The sequence below is a fragment of the Panthera onca genome, chromosome B1 (genome assembly GCF_046562875.1).
Source record: "Panthera onca isolate mPanOnc1 chromosome B1, mPanOnc1 haplotype 2, whole genome shotgun sequence".
Classification (NCBI taxonomy): domain Eukaryota; kingdom Metazoa; phylum Chordata; class Mammalia; order Carnivora; family Felidae; genus Panthera; species Panthera onca.
The window spans coordinates 44,170,499-44,182,206 of record NC_138342.1 but is presented as its reverse complement, the minus strand read 5'-3'; the positions used below and the strand labels follow the sequence as shown (position 1 = coordinate 44,182,206).

Here is an 11,708-nt window from a genome sequence, read left to right as displayed (position 1 = left end):
GCCAACTGTCTCGTTGCGGGCCAGCCCAATTCCTCCGGGCCCCGCCCCTGCCCGTGACGGCCTCCCATTGGCCGGGCGTCCGCCTCGGCGTCGTGACGTCCCCAGGCAGGTTGAGGTGCGGCTCGCGCCCTCCTCCCATTGGACCCAGCGCTCCTGGGAGGTACCCGGCACCGCGTGACGTTCCTCTCCTCGCATCTTCCCGCGCCCCACGCGGGGTCCTCCTCCCGCTAGGCTGCCCACCAGCCCAAGGCCGCACGGCTCATTGCTTCTGTTCCCACCCGAGTCTTCTGCCCTAATATCCGGGCCGGCCTACGCTTCTCTTAGCCTTTCCTAGATGTCAAATTAGTTGGAGCGCCCTGGTTACGTGGCACTCGCTGCGGGAACCGCCACACCTAGCCCAGTTCCACACTCCTCACTATTCTCGGTGCCGCCTCCAACGTGCAGCCTTCTATAGAGGACGGTGGTCTTACAGGGTCAAATGCGATTGTTTCAAAGAAACCTCTGAAATGGGACTTCGGAAGTAACAAAATCCTCAATACTTGTTTTAGATATTATATGTTTGCCTAGAGTCATCCCCAGACCAGAAACATTTAAAGCCTTTCCATTTTGGATGTTTTGTGGTGTACCTATCTTAGACTGGCCTCTTAACTTGGTTGGCTTTTGAAATTGGGTGTTTAGGCGCGGGAAAGAGTGGAAAACAGGAAAGGATGGTTGTTGGTTGGGCTTGAAAGTAGTTTTACATCTTATACAGACAAAGTTGAGCTACTTAGTTATGAGAAGTGTGACTAAGAGCGTGCTAACCATGTACCAAGCAATATTCTAAATACATATATGTCCATGTATTAAACCTGTGCTCTATAAAGAGCTACAGAACAGTATCTATGAAATGTGGGAACAAGAAATGAATCTACCAAAACAATCCGTGGCAAAGTGGGCAAACCTACTTTGAATTCACTAACACCACATTATGTCTCGAGTTAGTAAAGCTTTTGTCCATGCTGTTCTTCCTGTCTGTAGTTAACTTCCTCCATTCTATCACTGTAAACGCCTACTCATACTTCTAAAACCTGTTCAGGCCTGACCTCTCAGAAGTCTTCCTCCAACACCTCCTCTTACAGAATTCATTACCCCTGGCTTCATGCTACTGTAGCTCATACATGCTTCTCTTGTGTGACCAGGATGCCTCCTACACAGTTTGGGGCACAAATGTGCCTCCCCGTTCATCCCTAGAGTGCAAATGCTTGAGCCCTCATAAACCAGTAATAGAAATCCCAGAAGTCCAAACTATCCTACCTCCAGAAGCCTCTCCTTTACAAATTCAGGATTTTCTGTGCTTAAGAGGTGCCCTAAAGGGAGTCTAGTGACTCAGTCTAATGGCCAAGGCAGAAGGGTAAATGTGGCCAAACTGGCCATGTGTCCCTGATGCCTGGAAGGTACTTGGCTTATTTTCCGGGATGGGCCACCCACACACTCCAGAGCTCTCTAACAGGAAGTGCTCCTAGCCAAATTCCCAGTTAGATGATGCAGTGAGGATTAATGGATTACAGCTATAAGATGCCTAGGCAGTAGCTTCTGCATGTGAGGTGGCTCAGGAGCAAGGCAGCAAAGCTGTTTAACACAAGTAAACAGTAATGCATTGTCACCATGGGGAACCTGAACAGCAGGGTCAGTGCAATGTCAGAATTTGGGCCTGAGTAGGGCCTTTCCAGCCTGTCTCAGTGTCACCTCGATCCCGTGGACCACAGGCTCTGCCACTTTGGGCCCCTGGTGTAGATTCCAAAGTAATGAGCTTTTTGCACCATCAAGAGGGCTACTCAGAACCCTGGCTTCACCACTCTGAGGATTTAGAGCCATCCCTGTTCTAATCTCACTAGTGACTATCTCCCATTAAAAAAAAAAAGATTAAAATCACAGGTGATTTCCTGATTTCTTGACACACAATGGGAGCTACTTACTTGACCCCGTATCCAATGAGGATGGAGGGGCTCCACAATTCCAAGTTGTTTCTTCTGTCTCAGCCTACACAGATTTAGTCTCACTACAGTGTATCACTGGCAGGCAGCCTCCTGGTTAAGAAACCCTACCACACATGCATTACACTGGATTTTAATGTTTGGTTTTTTTTTTTAATTCCTACCTCCTTGCAGAGTCTTCAGCTTCTCGATGGTAAGATTATGTCTTTTATCTTTACATCCCTAGCACCTAGCAGATTTCCTAACACGGTCATAGTGACGGCCATCATGACCAGTAATAATAATAGTGCCGACTCTGATCCAGGCAGTGCGCTGAACATGTTATAGGAATGATCTCACAAGGTCGGTACCAGTATCCTCATTTTTACAAATGAGAAATCGGAGACTTAGTTCAAGAAACTTTCCCCCAAATTACACAGTTAATACGTGGCACAATTGTGCTTGGTACCTGTTTTGTGCAATGTAACCATGCCCTACTTACTGAAAATCAAAATCTGTAAAACCAGCCAATGAACAGTGAACATTTCCATTATCCGTTAGAGGAAAATGCCCTTTATCCACTCCAAGTTCCAATGAGGAGGGCTATTTCCCGGCCTCTCCCAGAGGTGTAACCATTTCACCACTGACAGAAAGTAAATTTTGCCAGGGTATGCTAGCATGCTGGGCTTAGCACTGCCACCTTTTTCCTCTTGGGAAGTCCCCGTCTGCTCTGAGCCCAGTGCTGCTCGCAAGCGGATGGAGACAGCTCTTGATTCTGGAGTTCAGTATTAGCCCAGCACACCTGTCCACCAAACCTAAAGTCCCTCCCTCCAACCTAACCACCTGTTTGTCTCACTCTTTGTTTTCCTCTTCAACTTTCCAGAAGTAGTGAAGAGGCAAGCTATTTTCTGAGCTCCCTTAGAGACCTCTCCTGCACTCCCAAATCATCAAGGGGTGGATTAAAGCTTTTTACTTTAAACAGCCCACATAATTAAAGGCTGATTAGAGAAGCCAGGACAGGGAGTGATGAGAAAGAAGCGGAAACCAGAAACTTCATGCTAAGAGCCAACTGAAGATCATTGAGAATTAACGAGAAAGCACTTGGCTAATTGAAACGTAGGTAAATGACAAATAGCAGTTTACAACTTGCTTGACCTTCTCAAGTCTTTAAGCACTTCTACTTATGTGAAATGAAGCGTACTGGTACCCACGGGCATGCCAAACCCTTCAGATGATAAGAGCCTGGCCTTTGTAGGGGGCCTCTGCTGGCCCAGAGGAAAGGGGGCCGCCCTTCCAGGCCCCTCTTCAGACTTTACTAAGTTTCCACACACAGGCTGTAAATTCAGAGAGACTGCTGAAGACCCACTTCATTCTCACTCATCAAGCTATCTGCTTACTGTCTCCGTCTGGGTGTCTCACAGGCCTTTCAAACAAAGCATGAGCAAAACAGGTCCCTTGATTTCCCTCCAAAACCCTGTTCCTTTCCCAGCCTTCTCATCTAGTAAATGGAACGAGCATCCCCCTGAGAGATTCCTCTCATTTCCTCATACCCCACATCTAATCCACCAGCAAGTTCTGTTGTCTCTACTTCTAAAATAGGTCCTGGGAGCACCTGGGGGACTCAGTCAGTTAAGCATCTGACTCTTGATCTCAGCTCAGGTAATGATCTCATGGTTCATGGGTTCAAGCCCTGCATCAGGCTCTGCGCTGACAGCGTGGAGGCTGCTTAGGATTCTGTCTCCCTCTTTCTCTGCCCCTCCCCTGCTTGTGCTCGCTCACTGTCTCAAAATAAATAAAAAAACATTTTAAAAAAATAAACAAAATAGATCCTGAATCTCTTCACCTCCTTCTATCTCCTTGTCAAAGTAACCACCTCGTCAGAGTAGGTGTTATGTCTCACCTGGACTCTTAAAAGAGACTTCTAATTTAATAGCCCCCCCTGCTTCCATTCTTGCCAAATTTCAAATTCACAATTAAAATAAATCATTTCATTCCCATTTAACATTATCTAATGGCTTCAAATGCCCTTAGAATAAAGTCCGAAGTCCCTATCTCTGAATTACAGTTCTGTGTGATCTAACTCCTGCCTTCTTTGTGACTTCATCCCTTGGCTTTCTCTACCTCACAGGCCGTGCCCAACCAAACATGTTTCTACCTCAAGACCTTTGTACAGTACTTGTTGCTCTTCTTGGATCACTCATTCTTCAGATCTTCTGGTTACTTAGAGGAAATGCCACTTCCTCAAGGGAGACCTTCCTGCCCATCCATCTAAAGTAGGTAGACCTCTCCCTCCCCTTGCCCTGGTCACTCTGTCTCAGTGTCTTTTTTTTTTTTTTTTTTTAACCTTTTTCATAGCACTTATCACTATCTAAACTTAACTTGGGGGCGCCTGGGTGGCGCAGTCGGTTAAGCGTCCGACTTCAACCAGGTCACGATCTCGCGGTCCGTGAGTTCGAGCCCCGCGTCAGGCTCTGGGCTGATGGCTCGGAGCCTGGAGCCTGTTTCCGATTCTGTGTCTCCCTCTCTCTCTGCCCCTCCCCCGTTCATGCTCTGTCTCTCTCTGTCCCAAAAATAAATAAAAAACGTTGAAAAAAAAAATTAAAAAAAAAATAAATAAACTTAACTTGATTCTCTGATTGTTTACTCATTATCTGTATTCCTCAACTAAAATGTAAGCTCCAGGGCAGGAATCTTACTTGTTTTGCTCACTGTATTCCCAAGGTCTAAACTAGTGCCTGGGGGCACCTGGGTGATTCAGTCGGTTAAGCATCTGACTTTTGATTTCGGCTCAGGTCATGATCTCACAGTTCATGGGATGGAGCCCTGCATCCGGCTCTGCTCTGTCAGCACAGAGCCTGCTTGATATTCTCTCTCTCTCTCTCTCTCTCTCTCTCTGTCACTCAAAATAATTATAATATAAAAACTAATACAAAACAAAAACACTTAAAATAGTGCCTGGCCATAGAACACACTGTGATATGAATGAAGCATTAGTTTAATGAAATTATGAGAATGAAAAGATAAAAACAAATCAAGAGATAGACATAGTTTGGCTCAAAAACACAGATTTCTGATCTTGTCGTAGTTTCATCTTTGAAAGTCAGCCTCATTGCACACTCACACATTCCTCCCAAATGGCCTGAGTAGCTTCAAAGGGTCTTCTATGCCTTCTTTGTCTTTGGCCTGTTTCTGAGAGACGGAGTTCATCCTACTTTCTGCTCACATCCCATGGCCTTGAGTTCATTCACAGCCAATGACAAGAATCAGTCTTTAACTCACCAAGAACTCTTCAACCCACAACACCTCTCCTCCCCAAAGGATTGCCAGGTCCATTGGAACCTGACAGGGACTGAGATTCCAACCTGTATCCCGTTAGCTCCTAGATTAGGGGACATCCTCTCAGGCCCAGCTCCCTCCATTGTCAAGTTAATTCAAGAAGTTTGGTGATGCTATTCAGGGCAGAGAGCTGGTTGGAAATTGGGGGTGAAGGTGCTCTTTCATTAACCTAAGACTTGAGTATTACTAAGAAGTTGGGTCAAAATTATGTGGACTAGAGGAATACAAATTGTTACAAATTTTTTTTTTTTAGAGAGAAAGAGACTGTGAGTGAGGAGAGGGGCAGAGAGAGAGAGAGAGAGAGAGAGAGAGAGAGAATCTCAAGCAGGCTCCACACTCAGCATGGAGCCCAATCAGGGCTCGATCCCACGCCCCTGGGCCAAAAACCAAGAGTCAGGCACTCAAGCATCTGAGCCACCCAGGCGCCCCAAATACAAACTTATTGGACTAGATGAAGGTCTTTAAAACAAGAAATAGGTCACAGCTGTGGAATGGAAGACCCTCTGTTTCCCACCTCCCATGCCTTGAAAACTGTGCCATGAAAAATCTGTGGACACTGAGACCTGCCCCTCCACCCACAGGCAGGTCTGTGGGGCTCCTACGAATGTGGCATCTCAAGGGTAGAGAAATGCCTTACTTGCAGCAGCAGCAGAAATGTCTTCCTTTGTGAACTACACCGATTTGAGAAGGTTCCTGTGGAAAATGATGCAGATTTTTCACGTGAAATATCCTGGAGATTACATTCCACTAAATGTAATAGAAAATCCAAAACAATATCAAGGATAAATTAGATAGGACTGTTTTTCTCTTGTGAGAGGCAGTTCAGAGCTCATCCGGCAGCTCCACAGTGATCAGGGTCTGTGTTCTTTCCAGCTTTCTGTCCTATCATTCCTAGGGTGTGCCTTTATCTTCATGACCCAGTATGGCCGGCTGCTAGAGCTCGGACAGCCTGTTCTGGGAAGCAGGATGGAGGACTGGCTGGAAAAAAAAGAGGACACAAGGTATGTATGTGTCTTTTAAGGCGGCTGCCACAAAGCACATCTGCTTACATCTGGGTAAGAAGCTAGCCCCGTGGCCACAGTTAATTGCAATGGAAGTTGGGAAGTATCACAGGTGTGTGTGTGTGTGTGTGTGTGTGTGTGTGTGTGTGTGTATACAGAGAGAAAGAATTTATTTTTAAGGAATTGGCTCAGGTGATTGTGGGGGCTGGTGAATCTGAAATGCTTAGGGCACGCCAGCAGGCTGGAAAGCCAGGCAATATTTTTAAATTACAGTCCTGAGGCAGAATTTCTTCCCCAGGAAACCCCAGATTTTGCTCCCAAGGCCTTCAGTTTATTAGAGGAGGCCCATCTACATCACTACTGAGGGTGTAGTGATCACTACATCACTACATCTACATTACTGAGGGTAATCTCTTTCACTTAAAATGATTACAGATGTTGGGGTGGCCGGCTGCCTCAGTCAGTAGGGCACACAACCCTTGATCTTGGGGTTGTGAGCTTGAGCCCCACATTGAGTGTGGAGACTGCTTAAAAGGTATATTTAAAAAAATGATTGTAGATGTTAATCACATTTACAAAATATCTCCACAGCAACATCTAGATTAGTGTTTGAACAAATAATTAAGCATGGTGGCCTAGCCAAGTTGACACATAAAATTAACTATTACAGTCACGAATTCAAATTTTTAAAAAATAGGTGATGGCAGAACCAGCACCTATCTGTGCATTGGGTTTGGTCTGAGCCTACCAATTTGTTTGTCCTTCCTCTCTACATGCTGGAGTGGAAAGTTTGGTCCTCTAGAGACCTACAGTATGGAAATACACTAACCACATACCCTCCATACAGCTGGAATCATACATGCGTAGTAACAAGAAGTCTGCAGTGAACACGCCAAAGTCCCACCCTTTCTAGGAGACTATACTTCGATAAATGCTAATCGTGTGTGTGTGTGTGTGTGTGTGTGTGTGTGTGTGTGTACCACTGTGTTGATGAGATGCTGTATTGTAAACAATATGATTTTCTCTCTGAGCGCTTTCTAGCCCACTAAATTATTTTCACTATAAAATCCAAGCTTCTGGTGCTAGGTAGTCATTTAGAGAGTTGCAGGAGGGAGGGGTGAGTGGGAAAGGTTGGGAGTTGGGGCTAACAAAAGCCCATGGCTTTTCTGTCTATAATTACCCACCATTCACACAGTAGCTTGGAGACAGACACTCCCCAGACAACTCTTTTTACCTTTGTTTTTCTGTTTCAAACTTAACTTTGATACAGTCAGCCTAGAAAATGGAGGCATGCTACAAAGTCATTTTGTCACTGACTTGTAAAGTATATCTTATATCTTCCAAATATTTATTTTCTGATTCTTATATGTATTGCAGTGTTTTTCCTAATTTTAAAACACCGATCATGATGCCTTTCACTGTAATTCTGTACATGCATGCACCTTTTCTCAGTCTATTTTGACAAGACAAACATTAGAAATGGGGCTAAAATGGGTCCATTAAAAGCATTGACATACAAATTATACCACTTAGATATCCATTATGTTAGCAAAAGTCAAGAAGATAGAACTAAAATTATTTTGGGTAAATACACATATTTTCTAGGTTTCTTGATTCCTGTAGTAATAGTCTTATATAACAACCACTGTACAAAAATAAAAGCAATTATGATTAAGTGGATCTTTTTTAGCTTTATGGGAAGCCAATTTGGTTTATCTGGTATAAGTTCTATTCCCTGTTGTTTCATTTTCAAATGTAAGTCATCTCTATTGTGATTTTGTTTCTCAGGCAGAGTTATTAGAAGGAGTCATTGCAGAAGAAACCAGGAGAAGAAGGGGGATCCATATTGTGGTGGCCATTTCTTTGATCTTTGGAAAAATAGCTCTCCATACTTAAAAATCAGAGAATGCTGATGGAAGGGTAGGCAGGCTGACTTTGTATAATACACCTGAGTTTCACCCTTATTTGAATGGATGTTTATCCCTGTTAGACTCATTCTTTTCTTCAAAGAAAATTTTTTTTAATGTTTATTTATTTTAGAGACAGAGAGAGCACAAGCAGGGGAGAGGCAGAGAAAGCTGGAGACAGAATCTGAAGCAGGCTACAGGCTGTGAGCTGTCAGCACAGAGCCCAACGCGGGGCTCGAACCCACAAACCATGAGATTATGACCTGATCCTAAGTCAGACACTTAACCAACTGAGCCACCCAGGTGCCCCAGACTCATTCTTTTCAATGGCAGAAACCATAATTACAATGAGTTTGCCAACCCATGGGAGGCATTGTCTGAAATTGTTCTTTAGTGGTATCTGTTTTGGATCAAATACAAACAGATTTTTCCTTATGCAGAATTCTGCACTCCAGTCACAGTATTACACTATTTTACCTTTTTTTTTTTTTAAGAGAGAGAGAGAGATCAAAAGCAGGGGAAAGGAGCAGAGGGAGAGGGAGGGAGAATCTCAAGCAGGCTCCATGCTCAGTGCAGAGCCCAAAGTGGGGCTCAGTCCCATGATCCTGAGATCATGACCTGAGCTGAAATCAAGAGTTGGGCGATCCACCAACTGAGAGACCCAGGTACCTTGTTTTACTTTTAAGAAAGATTAAATGTCTATTAGCTGATAGATTTTATATGGAACACATTAAGAACATGAATTTTCTTGCATTTCTTGCTCTTTTCCACACTGCTTAGAGTTTATTTTATCTATTTTGAGAGAGAGAGAGAGAGAGAGAGAGAGAGAGCATGAGCATGAGTGGGGGAAGGGGCAGAGACAAAGAGAGAGAGAGAGAGAAAGAGAAAATCCTAAGCTGACAGCACAGAGCCCAACATGGGGCTCTATCTCCCAAACCATGGGATCATGCCCTAAGTCAAAACCAAGAGTCACGTTTAACTGGACGAGCCACCCAGGCTCCCCTCCTTTCTAAACTTCTTAAGCATTCACAACCACGACCTGTCTTCAGTAATGGCTGATGACAAAAACTGTCATGCTCTTACCTATGGTCAGGGCTGGCTACATAATTTGCTGGGTCCAATGCAAAATGAAAATGTGGGACTTCTGTTCAAAAAGCAGGGAAAAAAGGTGCAGTTAAAGGTACTAATGTAATAGGGGTCATAGTGATATAGGAGCAATGACATGAACTTAAATATTATAAGATAATATTTTCAGTGTCAGAATTTTATGTAATACAATAAATAATAATAGTTCATTAATGTGATATCTTGATTGATTTATGAAATTTTCTCTGGCTTACTTGTCTGCAAATTCACCAATATTTACCCTGTCATTTTATTTTCATTTTCAGTAGATGAGAAATTCACTTCATGCAGTTTCTTTTTCACTAGATAGGACTGAAAGCAACATGAGTCACTCTTGGCAAATGCAAGATCTCAAACAGATTTTGATCATTTTCATTTTGGAGAAGATCTCTCTGTTGATGCAACTATTAAGAATGTTTTATAGGCTGTGACAATGCTAAGATAACTTTCTAATAAATTATTTTGAAATATAACTTTTAGTACTTCTAGAGTGTTGGTGCTTGAGGAACAGTTTCTCTAAACAGATTGAATTCCTGATACAAATTAGTGTTATGGAAGTCTGAATTTATGTATAAATTTATACAGTGGTATTTTAATGTTTCCTCACACATGAGGAAATGTTTCCTGAAACTTGGAGAAGTTGTACACGCAACTAAAGTGGCTTCATGATTTGAGTATAATCCAAAGGACCCTTTCGTGCAAGTGGGAGATGAAGGAAGGAGAGAGGTTTCTAACTGTGTCTATAACTTTTAATTAAATACTGTCTCCTTTAATAGGCAAATCAGGGTGCTATAGCTCCATCAAGTAGCAGAAGTAGTTGCCTTGGGGTCTTTCTTGTTTCACTTACTCTAAGAGTTTGAAGGGTGTTTTGAGGAGTGCCTGGGTGGCTCAACTGGTTAAGCATCCGACTCTTGATTTCCGCGCAGGTCATGATCTCATGGTTCGTGAGGTTGAGCCCTGTGTCACAAGCAGTGTGGGGCCTGCTTGGGATTCTCTCTCGTCTTCTCTCTCTCTGACCCTCCCCCTTCTCCTGCTGTCTCTCTCAAAATAAATAAATAAGCTAAAAAAAAAAAAAGAGTTTGAAGTCTATGGTAATGAAGACAGACCTTGTCAAATCATGAAAATGAAAGGTAGGCCTGGATATTGTAAGGCAAGTCACAAGGAATGCTCAATCTGCAGACAGCCATGCCCTTGTGAATCCCTAACTAACCAGTTTTAAGGTCTGGCCATATTCCTAAATGCCTTTTCACCCTGATGATAAGTCTACACGTTATGAACAAGTACAGTTTATTAGCATGCATGCCAAAAATGGCACAGTCAGATGCTTACTCAGTTCTGACATATCCTCATGCTATCAGTGGCTTCTGCATCTAAATTACCACACCCTGATAAAGATGCAATCCAGGGAATGCAAATAAAACTCATCTGACTTAAAAGCCTGTGTCCCTCTTATATAAAATAACAACAACAAAATTTAATAACTTGACAATCTGGAAAGTTGTTCTGAGAAGAGAAAAACATGAAAGCATATAAAATCATGATTGTGGATAGGGTAAACTGATGTGTTCTATACATTCTGGAATCCTAGAATGGAAAAACAAAACTCTTGGAGAATGAAAGAGGGAGTTTTATAAAAGACAAAAGTGTAATAATCTTAGAGAATACAAGATCACCAAAGATAAGATATTACTGAGATCGTGAACAAGAGGCTCAAAATGGATTTAGGTACATTTATAATAGATTAATAAATTATTTAGAAAAATCAAGAATTTTGAGGTCTCGTCCATCTCCAAGTTCCTGAGCCTGATCTCATGGGAGGCACTCATCCACTAACAAATTTTACTCTCGGAATCGTAGACCCTGGAGTATGGAAGAGACGAGAGGGAATCAATCCATTCCTCTTTAACTGCCCCTCACCGATTGCTGTCATCCTGAATTGCATGATTACTCTGAAATCTTAAGTTTGCTTTTGTGTCTTAAAAAGCAAAGTCATGGAAAGAGACTCCAACAGACAATTTTAGATGGGAAAGGAGAAAGATGAATTGGAAATACAATCTGGCCATGATGATCAGTGGGAACGGGAAATGGAATACTGAACTAGTGTCCACCCTTTTCAGTCCTTAGTATGGTCCACATTTGCACTGAAAACGACTTATTCTCACCATTTCATAAGCACAGAATTCAAAGAGTATTACAGAGTAACAGATTAAGTTATTTCCAATTTATTGGACTACATACTTCCCCTGGCATGGGTTTTTGTTTTTTCTTTAAATATCAAAGATTTTTATCTAATCCACATGTCAAAAAATCATGGAGTTAGCTATAGCAGGCCACAGAGTAATAGGTCTAGAGGTCAAGAAGCAAGAAATCTTAAGGTGCTGACTTTT

General features: G+C 42.9%; 1 long non-coding RNA gene across 5 annotated transcripts; it reads left to right on the top strand.

Moving 5' to 3' along the window:
• Window positions 1-1,988: 1,988 nt before the first annotated feature.
• LOC144616183 (uncharacterized) lies at window positions 1,989-10,709 on the top strand. Of its 5 annotated transcripts, none has more exons than XR_014137581.1 (5): window positions 1,991-3,072; window positions 4,081-4,225; window positions 6,184-6,289; window positions 8,078-8,209; window positions 8,330-10,709. It is a non-coding gene; the product is annotated as an uncharacterized LOC144616183 (long non-coding RNA). The 5 variants fall into 5 exon arrangements; XR_014137580.1 differs by lacking the exon at window positions 8,330-10,709 and having other exon boundaries at window positions 2,118-2,166; window positions 2,836-3,072; window positions 8,078-8,263; XR_013555278.2 differs by lacking the exon at window positions 8,330-10,709 and having other exon boundaries at window positions 1,989-3,072; window positions 6,162-6,289; window positions 8,078-8,263.
• Window positions 10,710-11,708: the final 999 nt, after the last annotated feature.